Below are 17,150 nucleotides of genomic sequence, written 5' to 3'. Positions count from 1 at the left end.
CTTCTTCTACTTCGACATCTTCCACCACCGCCTTGACTAAGCTGGATATTTTGCGACTTAAGCGTCTGCTTGCCGCGTTAGGTTCTCCTTCGACGGGTACTGCTGCTTCTGTGACTGATGCTTCCCGCACTGAGCAACCACCCTCTACACAGTCAGGTACATCCTCGTGGGTTCTGGACTCCGGAGCTTCTTTTCATATGTCTTCTCATTCGTCAAATTTGTCCTCTCTTAAATCGCTTGATTTTCCTGTTCATGTACTCACTACTGATGGTACTCCTCTTTCTGTTGCTAGTCGAGGCAATCTTACCACGCCCTCTTACTCTGTTCCTGATGTTGCTCATGTTCCTCGACTCACCATGATTTTTTTTCTGCTGGTCAACTTACTGATTCTGGTTGTCGCGTCATCCTTGATGTTGACTCTTGTTCTGTTCAGGATCGTCGAATGCACAGTTTGGTTGGGGCTGTCCCTCACCACCGTGATTCTCAGGGTCTTTGGGAGCTAGATTGGCTTCATGTTCCTTCCGCTGCCACCACTATTGCCAGTCCATCCGCTCCTGTCGCTTCAGCTACCGGCTCCTTCCAGCAGCGGCATCATCGACTTGGTCATCTTTGTGGGTCTCGCTTATCGTCATTAGTTCGTCGAGGTCTTCTGGGGTCTGTCTCAGGAGATGTCTCTTTAGAGTGTCAGGGTTGTAGACTAGGAAAATAGATTCAGTTACCTTATCCTACTAGTGAGTCGGTGTCTCAACGTCCTTTTGATTTAGTCCATTCTGATGTATGGGGTCCGGCTCCCTTCGCTTCGAAAGGGGGCCATCGATACTATATTATTTTTGTAGATGATTTCTCTCGTTACACTTGGCTTTATTTTATGACTTCTCGCAGTGAGGTTCTTTTCATCTATAAGCGTTTTGCTGCCATGGTTCACACTTAGTTCTCTTCGCCTATTCATGTGTTCCGTGCTGACTCCGCTGGCGAGTATATTTTGAAGATGTTGCGTGGCGTTCTTGCTGAGCAGGGCACTCTTCCTCAGTTCTCTTGTCCTGGTGCTCATGCTCAAAATGGTGTGGCTGAGCGAAAGCATCGCCACCTTCTTGAGACGGCTCGTGCGTTGATGATCGCCGCTTCTCTTCCACCTCATTTTTGGGCCGAGGCTATCTTCACCTCCCCCTATCTCATCAACCTTCAGCCGTCCGCTGCTCTCCAGGGTGGTGTTCCTTTTGAGCGTCTCTTTGATTGTTCTCCTGATTATTCGAAGCTTCGCTTGTTTGGTTGTGTTTGCTATGTTCTTCTTGCCCCTCGCGAACGCACCAAACTGATCGCTCAGTCTGTTGAGTGTGTTTTCTTAGGCTATAGTGGTGAGCATAAGGGCTATCGTTGTTGGGATCCTATCGGTTGTCGGATGCGTATTTCTCAGGATGTGACTTTTGATGAGTCTCGTCCCTTCTACCCGCGTCCATCTTCCTCGACCTTTTCAGTGGAGGATATCTCTTTCCTCACTTTTCCCGACACACCTATCACCCCAGTTGAGCCCTTGTCTTTACGTCCTGCTCACTCTACTTCTCCACGTCTTATCGATTTGCCACCACCATCTCCCATGGTTTCCTCACCTCGCATGTCACCGGATTCTGCACCTTCATTCCCGGTGATTTCTTCGTCTCCACCTCCTGATTCTACCTTGGCTACTTCTCCTCGTATTCTTCCATCTTTTCCTCAGCATTACACTCGTCGTTCACGTAATGTGGATGCGTCTGCTGATGTGTCGTCCTCCTCGTCTCAGCCTACCTATGGCTTGCGTCCTCGTCCGCTTCCGCCTGTTGATCGCCTTGGTTTTTCAACCGCTGGTGCTGCTGTTCTTGAGCCGACTTCTTATCGTGAGGCTGCTGTTCATCCTGAATGGCAGTTCGCGATGGCAGAGGAGATTGCTGCTCTTGAATGCACTGGTACATGGGATCTTGTTTCTCTTCCTCCAGGTGTCCATCCCATCACTTGTAAGTGGGTCTATAAGGTTAAGACTCACTCCGATGGTTCTCTTGAGCGTTACAAAGCTCGTCTTGTGGCTCGTGGTTTTCAGCAGGAGCATGGTCGTGATTACGACGAGACTTTTGCTCCTGTGGCCCATATGAACACTATTCGTACACTTCTTGCTGTGGCCTCTGCACGCCACTGGTCTGTATCTCAGCTTGATGTTAAGAATGCCTTTCTTAACGGTGAGCTGCGTGAGGAGGTATACATGCAGCCACCACCTGGGTATTCTGTTCCTGATGGCATGGTATGTCGCCTTCATCGCTCTCTCTATGGCCTTAAGCAAGCCCCTCGCGCCTAGTTTGAGCGTTTTGCCTCTGTGGTAACTGCCGCTGGTTTTTCAGCGAGTGCTCATGATCCAGCATTGTTTGTCCACCTTTCTTCTCGTGGTCGAACTCTTCTTCTTCTCTATGTTGATGACATGGTCATCACTGGTGATGATCCCGAGTATATTGCCTTTGTAAAGGCCCGTCTTAGTGAGCAGTTTCTTATGTCCGATCTTGGACCTCTTCGCTACTTTCCTGGGATTGAAGTCTCTTCTATCTCTGATGGCTTTTTTATATCCCAGGAAAAGTATATACAGGATCTTCTTGCTTGTGCTACTCTTACCGATGAGCGCATTGTTGAGACTCCCATGGAGCTCAATGTTCACCTCCATGATACTGATGGTGACCCCTTGCCTGACCCGACATGTTATCGTCATCTTGTTGGGAGTCTTGTCTATCTAGCTGTCACTCGTCCGGATATCTCTTATCCGGTTCATATTCTGAGTCAGTTTGTCTCCTCTCCCACTTCGGTTCACTATAGTCACCTCCTTCGTGTTCTCCGATATCTTCGGGGCACGATCTCTCACCGTCTATTCTTTCCTCGCTCCAGTTCTCTACAGCTTCAAGCCTATTCGGATGCTACGTGGGCTAGTGACCCCTCAGATCGCCGTTCACTTTCTGCTTACTGTGTTTTTCTTGGTGGTTCTCTCATTGCCTGGAAGACAAAGAAACATACTGCAGTTTCCCGTTCGAGTGCAGAGGCTGAATTACGAGCTATGGCTCTTTCGACGGTAGAGGTGACTTGGTTACGGTGGTTACTTCAGGATTTTGGTGTTTCTGTTACTACACCTACTCTGCTCTTGTCTAACAGTACATGTGCTATTAGCATTGCGCGCGATCCTGTGAAGCATGAGCTCACCAAGCATATTGGTGTTGATGCTTTCTATGTGCGTGCTGGTGTGCAGGATTAGGTTATTGCTCTTCAGTATGTGCATTCCGAGTTATAGTTGGCGGATTTTCTGACGAAGGCCCAGACTAGAGCGCAGCATGGCCTCTATCTCTCCAAACTCAGTGTTGTTAATCCACCATGAGTTTGAGGGGGGTGTTAGAGTATATATATAGCCATGTAACATTTCGTATTTACCCTATTGTATAAGGGGTTCCCTTCATATATTCCACACTTGTACATGTATATATATTGGCCTATGGCCTCCTGGAAATACAAGTTGCATATTTCCTAACATCATTGATGCTTTAATGCAATCTTATGAAGAAAAGCTTGAATTAGAAGTTTCTATCCCTAGAAAACTTCATGATGAATGGGAGCCTACTATTAAAATTAAAATTAAAGATCATGAATGCTATGCTCTGTGTGATTTCGGTGCTAGCGTTTCCATGATTCCAAAAACCTTGTGTGATGTGTTAGGTTTAGGTGAATTTGACGATTGTTCTTTAAATTTGCACCTCACGGACTCCACTATTAAGAAACCTATGGGGATAATTAATGATGTTCTTATTGTTGCAAATAGGAATTATGTGCCCGTAGATTTCGTTGTTCTTGATATAGATTGCAATCCTACATGTCCCATTATTCTTGGTAGACCTTTCCTTAGAACGATTGGTGCAATTATTGATATGAAAGAAGGGAATATTAGATTCCAATTTCTGTTAAGGAAAGGCATGGAACACTTTCCTAGAAAGAAAATTAAATTACCTTATGAATCTATTATGACAACCCCTTTATCGTGTTGGCTGCGAGGTTCTTATTTGTTTGTGCAGGTACGAGGGACTTGCGTGTAGTCTCCTACTAGATTGATACCTCTTCTCAAAAGCTGAGGGAAATACTTACGCTACTTTGCTGCATCACCCTTTCCTCTTCAAGGGAAAACCAACGCAGTGCTCAAGAGGTAGCATAGAGCTCCCTCTAACGTGGTTAGAGGTCGCTGTCGGTGTCAAAACCGGCGGATCTCGGGTAGGAGGTCCCGAACTGTGCGTCTAAGGCGGATGGTAACTGGAGGCGGGGGACACAATGTTTACCCGGGTTCGGGCCCTCTCGATGGAGGTAATACCCTACTTCCTGCTTGATTGATCTTGATGATATGAATATTACAAGAGTTAGTCTACCACAAGATCGTAGAGGCTAAACCCTAGAAGCTAGCCTATGATTATCATTGTCCTCGTCCTACGGACTAAACCCTCCAGTTTATATAGACATCGGAGGGGGTTAGGGTTACACAGATTCGGTTACAAGGGAGGAGATCTACATATCCGAATTGCCAAGCTTGCCTTCCACGCAAAGGAGAGTCCCACCCGGACACCGGACGAAGTCTTCAATCCTGTATCTTCATAGTCCAATAGTCCGACCAAAGTATATAGTCCGACTGTCCGAGGATCCCCTAATCCAGGACTCCCTCAGTAGCCCCTGAACCAGGCTTCAATGACGATGAGTCCAGCACGCAGATTGTCTTCGGCATTGCAGGGCGAGTTCCTTCTCCGAATACTCCATAGAAGATTTTGAACACAAGGATCATGTCCGGCTCTGCAAAACAAATTCCACACACCATTGTAGAGAGTATATTATTCCACAAATCTAATCTGCTGACAACTTTTCATAACGTGACGTCCTGTCGTGGCCCGGTCATTACGAACCGTTTTTCCCAACCAACTACTGCATATATTGCGAGGCGGTTTTCTTGGCACGTCTTGTCGAAGCAGAGATTGTGTCCCCTTATCACGGGATTCTCATCAATACGGGTGTGGGTAACCCAACCACGCCATCAATCACGGCGCTTGGGGAATAAGCGAGTTTACCAGGCAGGTGGAGAGGCGCATAGTTTCTTCCGCCCTTATAAAGGGACAAGGACTCCTCCTTTTCACCCATGCCTTCTTCCTCCCTGCCCATCCATTCTCGCGCACTCGAGCTCCAGCGCCCAAGTTCGCATTTTCTCCGCAAAACCACTCCAAACATGTCCGGAGCAGGAGGCAAGTGGACGGTCTCCTCTGTTATGGAGGAGAACATTATGAAGCTCCGGGAAGCCGGATACCTAGCCGCAGATATCGCACACCGGCTCCCAAACGCGGGGTAGATCGTCCCTACCCCCGAACCCAACGAAAGGGTTGTATTCCTTACCCATTTCGTCCGCGGGCTGGGATTTCCCCTCCACCCATTTGTTCACGGGCTCATGTTCTACTACGGGATGGACTTCCATGATCTGGCCCCCAATTTCATCCTCAACATCTCGGCGTTTATCGTCGTGTGCGAGGCCTTCGTCCGCATCAAGCCCCACTTCGGTCTATGGCTGAAGGCCTTCAATGTTAAACCGAAGGTGGTGGTCGGCCAGCAAGCGGAGTGCAGAGGCGCTATGGTGGGAAAAATGCCCAACGTCACCTAGCTCGAAGGCTCCTATGTGGAGACAGTGAAGGGATGGCAATCAGGGTGGATCTACATCACCGAGCCGCGTGACACCAATTGGGTGGTGGCCCCCGAATTTCAATTCGGCATCCCCACGCAGCTCACCTCCTAGAAAGAGAAGGGCCTATCCTGGGGTTCGTCGGTGGAGCTGACTGGACTCCAGAACTGTGTTTAAAACATGATAAGCAAGAAAATCAAGCTTGTCAACGTGGTCCAGGTCATGCTCTTCCGCCGGATCCTCCCGTGTCAAAGACGGACATTCAATATGTGGGAGTTCGACCCGACTAAGCACCAGACGCTGCGAGAGCTCTTCGACACGACACACCAGGACATCTGGAGGATGCTGTTCAAGTCCGCCGAGGTACCTCCTCCCCTTACCGAGGATCGCGGACTCAGAGCAAAGCGCCCTGCCAATCCGGTAAGCTCCTTATATCTCATAAGATGTTTCTTTCCCTAGTATAATCATGTGGGGGATCTAAGCCTCCACGCCATTTAATAGGAATGGCTCGCGACAGCGGAGCGGATCGATTGTCCGGCCCCACTGCCCGAGGATCCAGCAAGGGCTCTCTTAACGGAGATGCTGGTTCCGGCGCCCTATGAGGCACCAAAGAAGAATGCCACGGGGACCAGAAAAGGTCTCCGGCGCAAGGTCGTATCGGACTCATCGTCCGATAACACCGAGGCGCCCTCCTCCCACGAAAACGAGGAGGAGGAAGAGGAAAGTTCTCCCCCCCAGCCAGGGGAGACAAGAAAAGGAAGGCCGTCCATCAGGGGAAGCTGAAGGGTCCAAGAAGGGAAGGACTCTCCTTCCGGACTGCTCCACGGCGGCCGCTTTTAGCGACGAGGAGTGGTTACCCAGGGACGAGCCCCTGGCGAAGTCGTAAGTATCTGGATACCATAATAGTTCTTGGTATGTTTTATTTTATTACTTCTTATCATGCCAAACATGATCATGCAGCCCATCCAAAGCCCGTATCGACGTATCCTCTTTGAATGAGTCTTTGGGCCCGTCGGAGATGAACATCGATTCACTCCCGACCGCCTCCTCCCCCCGCCCTACGGACGACGTCGAGGTGTTGTCTCAAAGGGTATTGAACCAACGGGAGACAGTTCCGGAAGCGCCCCAAGGCGACATTCCGGACGCTGGGCGCACGAGGGGCAAGACTCCCTTGGGCTCTAACGCCGGGGGCAGCAAGTCTAAGGGGGACAAGCCGTCTGTGCCGATGGCCTTTGTCCATCCAGGGGCATCGGACAATTTGCTGGAAGCGCTTTGCGGCACTTCCATTGACGAAGAGCACCGCACTATCATGAGTGCGGTGGCCAAGAAGGTTCAGTCCGCCAAAAGCGGACTGGCTGAAGCCTGTGCCAGCCTCCTAATAGGCTTCGAGGTAAGTAATCAAATTATGAGAAAATCTTACAGCATAGACAGTAGCCCCTGATGCTCTGTTTGGTGTTCGGAAGAAAGGCCGAACGAAGGATCAAATAAAAAATCACAGGAGTCTAATCAGAATATGTCTATGTGAATAAGCAGGCTTCACTGCTAGCCGCTGCCACTCACACGGCGGAGGTCTCCGCACTGAAGCAGGACCTTGAGCGGTCCGAGGAAGAGCTCGGCCTTTGATGTGGACATAGATATCATATATACATCTATGCGTGCGAGACAAATAAATGGCCAGGTACAATCATTTCTTTGTACATATGATTTAACTGACGAGAATAAGATAGTACACTTATATTTTGATTTATTTATATTCAGGAATAAAGGAATCAGAAAAACAATTAAAGAAGAGCATCACTCTTTGCATGCATGCACTTTACTGTCCTTGCATGCATGGACTCCACCACCGAACCATCCATTCCATCCATCATGCATGAGGAGCAAAGGGCCAACGTCACAAGAGTCAGACAATTTTGTTTTGTCTAAATTAACAAGAGAAGTAACGTGATGAGGCCAAAGACTTGCAGCAGGATGGGCCAACCGAAGCAACCGCAGCCGCCGTACAGTGTCAGGTCATCGTACGGCCCAACATCCTATGGAACGATGGACAGACTCGCCGTACGTCCACCTTTAATAAATAGTTAATCTAGGTTAGGGTTTAGACTCGGGTTTTGTTTAGAGAAGTTTAGCTATTGCTACTTTTATTTGTCTTCGCTCGTAGCAGCTAGTGCGACCGTCAAGACATTCTATCGGAACCCCATCTTGTGAGATTAATCTCATCTAGCATATTCGCAATTTTGAGATTGCTTGGCTATTATTTTCTTGCATGTTCTTCGATTTGCTTGCAGGAAAAATCCTTCGTGGATAGGTCGATCGCGCCGTTGGCTCGGTCGATAACGCTGTGTAGTTGGTTCAGCGATTGCCGTGGATATCATCGTGTATGGTTCTTTCTGTACGGTTGGTAGCCGGATCGTGAGGGTCAAGTCCCGCCCAAAAACGTAGTTATCCTCTCTCATCGAAAGATCGGGTCCCAGTTCACATCAAGTGGTATCAGTTTTCAGGTTCATCGGTGAGAGATTTACAGTTTTATTAGATTAGATTGATTTTAGTCCTACAACCCACAAAAAGCCAAAAAAATTAGATTAGTTCATCCGCTGCACCTATCTTTTTAGCCTTTAGCAATTTTTGCATCTAGTATTTGTGTAGTTGAATTTTTGGTTGCATTCATCTAATACTAGTGCTGGTCTAGATTAGTCCGAGAAAAAATTATCTACTACTCCTAGATCGATCTGGTTTTTGTCCACCCTAAAGAAATCCCTTCCACTCAGCAGAAAAACACAACAAGATTGCACCGAATTATTACTGTTTTGCCGATTCTTACGTGCAGTCTGAGTTCGCATCCTTCTCGTCCGCCGTTTCCCTCACGTACAAGTTTTTCTTTCTTTGCTGGCCGTACGCGTCTTGCACCTGTCTGCCGCGTATGTCGTCTTGCATCTACGCTTGACATCAGACACCAGCCCACCTGTGTCTGCTAGACCACACCATTGTGTCTGTCATAGTGCGCTGCTACTCGATCACTGTTTGGAGTTATCTAGCCACATCGTTCCATCAATATCTGATCTCAAGTAGTACACGATCTTGTAGCTTTTGGTAGCACTTGAGTTTGTACGTTTTCTTTTCTCCTGTTCTCTTCATACGTGTGTATACACGTTGGTAACCAGCTTTGTCAAAGGAAAAAGAAAGAGAAAAGTAAGAAAAAAAAGATAGTGAAAAAAAAGAAAAAACAGTGGAAAAAAAAACAGAGAAGGAAAAGTAAAAAAAAACAGAGAAGGCCAGTTAGCATCTTTTGGAATATCTCTTACTGTCCAGAACATTTACTTTGTTCATCTACGTGATATCCGCTGGACATTTTTTTTTCTTCTTTAGGTTTCCATATACTACCATTTATACCTCACTTATATCTAGCTATTTAGAGCATTCATATTTTCATCAGCTTCCACTCATTTGATTCAGTATCTAGGCTTAGATTGTTTTATCTCTTGCTAGTCGACTGCCAGCACTAGTTAGAAGTTTGAGCAATTATTCAACTTGCATTGCTTTTTGCTAAATTGTGCCACTGATATTGTGAGTTGAGAAACCTTTGCCAAGCTACACTTTTTCCTACCAATAAGTACAGGTCCCGACACTACTGATTCCTGGTTATCGCTCCATCCAATCTTCATCGGTCGTTTGAAGCCAACACCAACGCGTCGATCACCACCTGTTGCATTGGTAAGAACAAGTAATAATTTGATACTAAGTTTGAGTGTGAGCGAATTTTGTCCACCACATCCTGTTAGTTGATAGGGATTATACATTGTTTTTTTCTCTTTTGCTAACAATGGCACAGGATCAGCCCACACTTGAGGGTCTCACCGCGGATGTGAAAGTCACTAGCGAGCGTCTTGCCCAAAGGGTGCTCAGATTGCGACCGAAGAAAGGCTCAAGGCCATAGAGGATGCACATGGTGTTGTAAACACACATCTAAAGGACATCTTGTCACGTCTTGACGAGTTGCAGACTGCACCCCCCATCAACAACAATGCTGATCCTCACAACTCCACGGGTGGCGGCGCTATTTCGCGAGCTCGGCGTGTGCCCATGGGTCATCCACAACACCCAGCTACTACCACTGATGCCGCCACCATAAACCAGCACCAACAAATTCCTCCCCGCGTCGAGCAACATGGGGACAACTACAAGGATTATTCTGGTGACACCGAAGACGACCAAATGGTCAACCACCACAATGACCGTGCTCATCGACAACTACGTTTCAACCGTCATGGTATGGCACGAGGTCAACCCAGGTATGATGTTAGAGATTATGAACACTCTAGTGCCAAAATCAAATTTACTATGCCTGCTTTCAATGGTAAATATAATCCAGATGTTTATCTTGACTGGGAACTTTCTGTTGAACAAAAATTTGCATGTCATGATATTCATGAGAACCAAAGAGTTAGGGCAGCCACTAGTGAATTTACAAACTTTGCTTCCATGTGGTGGAGTGAATATTGTCATATTAATGCAAATAATATACCTACTACTTGGGATGCTTTAAAACGAGCTATGCGACAGCGTTATGTTCCTTCATATTATGCTTGTGATAAACTAAATGAATTGCAACGTTTAAAACAAGGTACCAACTCTGTAGAGGATTATTATCAAGAATTGCAAACTGGCTTAGTGCGATGTGGATTAGTTGAAACCGACGATGCTATGATGGCTAGATTTTTAGGTGGTTTGAATTGTGATATTCAGGATATATTGGACTATAAGGAGTACAATTCTATTACTCGTTTGTTTCATTTTGCTTGTAAAGCTGAAAGGGAAGTACATGGACGACACAACAAGGGACGAGATAACTTTTCTGCAGGTCGTCACTCATCATGGACACACTCTCCAACTATCCCACCCACTACCGAGGCAACACCACATAACTCGAACAATGGTGCATTCCCAACAAGTTCAAAATCAGCTCCACAATCCTCTGCGGCTTCGAAAGCAATATCTCTAGCACCCACCACCTCGTCTGGATGCACAAGAGACATGAAGTGTCATATATGCAAAGGTGGCAGGCACTTGATGAAGGACTGTCCAAATAAACGAACATTTATTGTGCGGGAAGATGGTGAGTACTCCTCTGCTAGTGATTTGGATGAAGATACACGTGCTATGCTTGCCACTAATAATGCAGGTGACACCAAGGAGCATGACACGGAGGAGATACATATTAATGTTGAGATGGCAGATCAATACCCAAGCCTTGTAACCATGCGAGTACTTAGTGCCCAGGTGGGGCATACTGAGATGCCTCAACGTCATAATCTTTTTCAAACTGAGTTTGTTGTCAAAGGGCATTCTGTTCATGTGATCATTGATGGTGGAAGCTGCATCAATTTGGCGAGTATTGAGATGGTAAAGAAGCTTTGCCTCACCACTACAAGACACCCTCATCCATATTACATCCAATGGTTCAACGATTGTGGTAAGTTAAAGGTAACGCGTCGTGTGAGAGTACATTTTACACTTGGTTCATATCATGATTATGTTGACTGTGATGTTGTACCTATGCAAGCTTGTTCTTTATTGTTAGGTCGACCATGGCAATATGATAATAGTGTTACCCATCATGGTAGAACAAATTCATATACTCTCGTGTTTCAAGGAAAAACTATTAACTTGCTTCCTATGACACCTACTGAAATAATAAATGATGAGAAAGCTAAATCAACGGACCGTACAATGCATAGTATGCTTGCTTTCAATTCTGAAAAATTTCCGTTGAGTGTCTCAGCATCTGATCTATACATATCACATGCTCAAATAGTTCATTTGCGTCCCCATATACAAACTCTTTGTGGGATAAAATGGCTTTGCCCGTGGCAGCGTATATACCTGTTGCACCTATTTTTGCCCTATCGTATGATAAGTTTCAGGTAGATAAAAGTCGAGGACGACTTTGTTTTCAAGGAAGAGGGGATGATGTGGACATAGATATCATATATACATCTACGCGTGCGAGACAAATAAATGGCCAGGTACAATCGTTTCTTTGTACATATGATTTAACTGACGAGAATAAGATAGTACACTTATATTTTGATTTATTTATATTCAGGAATAAAGGAATCAGAAAAACAATTAAAGAAGAGCAACACTCTTTGCATGCATGCACTTTACTGTCCTTGCATGCATGGACTCCACCACCGAACCATCCATTCCATCCATCATGTATGAGGAGCAAAGGGCCAACGTCACAAGAGTCAGACAATTTTGTTTTGTCTAAATTAACAAGAGAAGTAACGTGATGAGGCCAAAGACTTGCAACAGGATGGGCCAACCGAAGCAACCGCAGCCGCCGTATAGCGTCAGGTCATCGTACGGCCCAACATCCTATGGAACGACAGACAGACTCGATGTACGTCCACCTTTAATAAATAGTTAATCTAGGTTAGGGTTTAGACTCGGGTTTTGTTTAGAGAAGTTTAGCTATTGCTATTTTTATTTGTCTTCACTCGTAGCGGCTAGTGCGACCGTCAAGACATTCTATCGGAACCCCATCTTGTGAGATTAATCCCATCTAGCATATTCGCAATTTTGAGATTGCTTGGCTATTATTTTCTTGCATGTTCTTCGATTTGCTTGAAGGAAAAATCCTTCGTGGATAGGTCGATCGCGCCGTTGGCTCGGTCGATAATGCCGTGGAGTTGGTTCAGCGATTGCCGTGGATATTAGTCGTGTACGGTTCTTCCTGTATGGTTGGTAGCCGGATCATGAGGGTCAAGTCCCACCCAAAATCATAGTTATCCTCTCTCATCGAAAGATCGGGTCCCAGTTCACATCAGCATTACCAAGAGGCAGCTCAAAGAGAACAAAGGTAAGTCATACCTCATATGTTTATTGATAAAGAAAAAGGAAACTGGTTGTTAGATCACAGGATCGTCATGAATTTTGCTAGGAGCCACGACCGAAGTGGCGACCCTGAAGAAGGCGCTGTCCGAGGCCGAAGGCAAAGTGGCCAAGGAGCGCGCCGATCACTAGAAGCAAGAGGCCTGAGTCGGTGAGGTTCAACAAGAGCTCCAGGAGTTTGTCAAGAAGCACGAGTCCTTGGAGTGTGACTCTAGGACGCAAGGGTCCGAGCTTGTGAAGGCCCTCGAGAACGCAAAAAATGCCAAGGCCGAAGCCCAAAAGGCCCTCCAGGAAATTGAGGCGGTCAGGAAGATAGCGGCGGGTAAGGCATTCATTACGCAAAGCAAGCATGTGAAGGAAACTTTCCTTTTACTTACCCGAATTTGGAGCTCTCCAGGAGCGTTTGCAGATCTACCCAGCAGTGTGTTGGATGCCGCGGAGTTCTACCGTGCCGAGGAAGGGAGCTCGACGGAGAGGTTGTTCTGGTCTCATATACTGGGACCGAACATCTGATGCCCTTGAGCGACCATTTGAAGCAACTGGTCGAGATTCACAAGGCGGCCGAACTGGCCATGATGGGCCTCATAGTCCGGATGTGGCCTGGCGAGCCGTGCCTGGTAGCTATTTCGGCCTGGTAAGGCCGGTTGTGAGTGCCTGCCCACGGTTTGAAGTCATAAAGCGGTCCGTCTGCATTGAGGGTGCGCGCTGGGCTTTTGCCCGGGCGAAAGTGCACTGGGCGAAGATGGACGCCGAAAATCTAGTGAAGGAGGGGTCGCCAGTGGGCAAGGAGCATCGCCACCCCGAAAAGTATTATGACAGTGTCCTGAAGGGTGCTCGCCTTGTGGCGGAGGAATGTGCTAAGGATGTAATATTTGAATGAATGTACTCATGTGATCCTGTAATGTGAAACGAGTTCATGTGCGCTATGTAACGCTTGTTGATTTAAAATATTACCTTCTGTGCGGCCGTTTATAAAATTTGAGAGTTGTCTAGTCGTCGGCTTCTGCCCCCATGTAACTAGTACTGAGGTGTTCGGGATAAACCTGATCACTCTTTATCCCAGTTTTGGGTCCTTCGAAGGAGGTGTTCAGCACAATGAACCAGGCAATCGGACTATAAAGCTTTATCACTCTCACTTAGCCATAGAAGTCTACAATTTTAAATTTTGGCGAAGCCCCTAGTATTCGGAAGGCCGAAATTGGGGCGCTATGTACGCCTAAATCGGACAAGGCCGACTCCTCGCCCAAAGCGGAAAAAATCTTTAAGGATTTGAGACCTCTCGAACAGCGACCAGCTCTCGCCGCATCATGACAGTCAGTTTTCGGCTTTCTCTACTGAGGTGCTCATCCGGAAGAACCGGGACACAATCGCAGTAGTTCTCCCAGTGCTACCTTAGCCGATATAGCAGAACGTAAGGTACCAAAACATGGGAGCCGGGTAAACCCAACTATTGACACAAGACATGATTCGGAGCTGATGCATATAATGCTATAAGTTCGGGGTGCCGCACTGTCGAAAATGTTCAGACTTTTCATGCCGTGTTATGGGGTACACTGAAGCCCCTGGTGCACTGGTCGTATCAGAATGTACGGGTGCGACTTGTCGTAAGTAAGCAGACAGGGAAAAAAAGATAAAGGAATGCAATAATGAGCTGATGATGTGCATTGTTATTTAAATGATACGTCAAAGCATATGCATACATGTAGTGCAATAAGTAAAAAATAGGACTATTTGACATGTCCTATCCAAGGTCAAGCTGCATGTGGGTATGCAAAACAGGTATATCGATCGTTATGAGAGACCACCTGAGGATTCCCTTGTACGTCAAAGCTTCTTGCTTCCATGGTGTTTCCTTCCCGTGACGGGTCCGATAATCAGATGATCAGAGAGGGCCTTTAGAGAATAGGGGCCTGAAAGGAAGAAAATGTTATGGGTATACGGGTCCTGAAGCGGTTGAGCCGCATTGTGGGCCGTGCCATGGCCGTGCCTCCGCCTATGGCCATGGTATCTTGAGTGCGTAATTATGTATGCGCGACGCAAATTTCGCCGCTTGACTGGGACTAGGACGGAGGCCGAATTGCTAGGCGAGCTCTAAACGTGCCTGGCGATCCTCTTGCAGGGTACTCCGGACTCGCTTGAAGGTCTCCGGGTCTTTTTCGCCGAATTGGCGGTTTGCCTCATAAGGCTGCTTTGCGCTTCTGCTACGAGGGCCGCAGTGTGCTCCTCCGTGCGGAGCGAGCGTTCTGTGTTTCCATTAACTGTTATAACCCCGCGAGGTCCTGGCATTTTGAGCTTGAGGTATGCATAATGCGGTACCACATTGAATCTAGCAAATGCGATTCGTCTGAGCAGTGCATGATAGCCACTGCGGAAGGGGACGATATCGAAGATTAACTCCTCGCTTCGGAAGTTTTCCGGAGATCCGAAGACTACTTCCAGTGTTATTGAGCCCGTGCAATAGGCCTCTACACCTGGGATGACACCTTTAAAGGTGGTTTTGGTGGGTTTGATCCTTGAGGGGTCTATGCCCATTTTGCACACCACATCCTGATAAAGCAAGTTCAGGCTGCTGCCACCATCCATAAGGACTCGAGTGAGGTGAAATCCGTCGATGATGGGGTCAAGGACCAATGCGGTAGAACCGCCATGACGGGTACTGGTGGGGTGGTCCCTGCGATCGAAGGTGATCGGACAAGAAGACCATGGGTTGAACTTTGGGGCGACTGGCTCCATCGCATAGACGTCCCTCAGTGCACGCTTCCGTTCCCGCTTGGGAATATCGGTTGCGTATATCATGTTTACCGTTTTCACTTGGGGAGGAAATTTCTTCTGTGCTCCTATGTTCGGCGGCCGGGGCTCCTCCTCGTTGTCGCTATGCAGCCCCTTTTCCTTGTTTTTGGCATTCAACTTGCCGGCCTGTTTGAACACCCATCATTTTCTGTTGGTGTGGTTGGCTGGTTTATCGGGGGTGCCGTGAATTTGACACGAACGATCGAGTATGCGGTCCAAGCTGGACGGGCCTGGATTGCTTCTTTTGAACGGCGTTTTCCGCTGACCGGATTTAGAGCCACTGAATCCGGCATTAACCGTCGTGTCTTCGGCGTTGTCGCCGTTGTTACGGCGTTTGTGTCTGTTGCGACGTGGCCTGCCATTGCTATCTTTGGCATCTGAATTGCCAGGGTTTCTTGATGTGTTGTTGCTGCGAGCCAGCCAGCTATCCTCGCCCGCACAAAAGCGGGTCATGAGTGTTGTGAGGGTCTCCATGGACTTCGGCTTTTCTTGGCCGAGGTGTCGGGCGAGCCACTCGTCACGGATGTTATGCTTAAATGCCGCTAAGGCCTCGGCATCTGGACAGTCGACAATTTGGTACTTTTTAGTTAGGAACCGATTCCAGAATTTCCTGGCTGATTCCCCTGGCTGTTGGGTTATGTGACTCAAGTCATCGGCATCCGGTGGTCGCACATAAGTGCCCTGGAAGTTGTCAAGAAATGCGTCCTCCAAATTTTCCCAACTGCCAATGGAGTTTGCCGGCAGGCTATTGAGCCAATGCCGAGCAGGTCCTTTGAGTTTTAATGGGAGGTACTTGATGGCATGTAGATCGTCACCGCGGGCCATGTGGATGTGGAGGAGGAAATCTTCAATCCATACCGCTGGGTCTGTTGTGCCATCATATGACTCAATATTCACGGGTTTAAAACCTCCTGGGAATTCGTGATCCATTACTTCATTAGTGAAGCATAGGGGGTGTGCGACGCCTCTGTGCCGGGCAATATCACGACGTAGTTCATAAGAGTCTTGTCTGCTATATTCGGTCCGGCCGGATTTGCTTTTAGTATATCCAGCGTGACGGTCGTCGTCATGCATTGGGGTGCGCCCCCATGATCCATAGATTGATCTTGTATGTCCTGCTTTGTTTTCCAATACGTCTCGCAGGTCCTGCGTGTTGCCCCGGGCCTTGGTGTTTTTGTTTGACTGGCGATGGGGTGCGGGCTGGACTTCGGGCTGATACGTCGCTTTGTCTCGGCCAGGAGGTGGCCGGTCAACCGCATCATACGCTGGTAGTGTAGGCTTTAATGCTTCCTCCTCCAGTTGGGGTAGCAACCTGTGCTTTGGGTAACTTTTGGTTGGGCGCTCGAGTTCGTATTCCTCGGCTGCCAGCACCTCGGTCCATCTATCCGCTAGCAGATCTTGATCAACTTGAAGTTGTTGTTGCTTTTTCTTCAGGCTTTTTGCTGTGGCTATAAGCCGACGCTTGAAGCGCTCCTGCTCGACGGGACCCTCAGGCACGATAAATTCTTCGTCGTCGAGGCTCACCTCATCATCGGAGAGGGGCATGTAATTGTCATCCTCTGATTCTCCGTCTGCCGCCTGTTCCTTAGGGCTAGCTTGCCCATCCTCCCGCTTGAAGCCTGGCTGGAGGGGATTGTCTTCGTCTTCGGCACTGTCCGCAGCGTTATTGTCTCTTGTGTCGGTATCGCTCTTTTGCTATGGCGGGGCTTAGAGCGGCGCCGATGACACCGGTGCTTAGATTGCTTCTCGAGGGGATTATCCTCCGTTG

Source organism: Triticum dicoccoides, chromosome 7A (genome assembly GCF_002162155.2).
Source record: "Triticum dicoccoides isolate Atlit2015 ecotype Zavitan chromosome 7A, WEW_v2.0, whole genome shotgun sequence".
In the NCBI taxonomy this organism is placed as follows: domain Eukaryota; kingdom Viridiplantae; phylum Streptophyta; class Magnoliopsida; order Poales; family Poaceae; genus Triticum; species Triticum dicoccoides.
Note: the sequence above shows the minus strand (reverse complement) of the source record.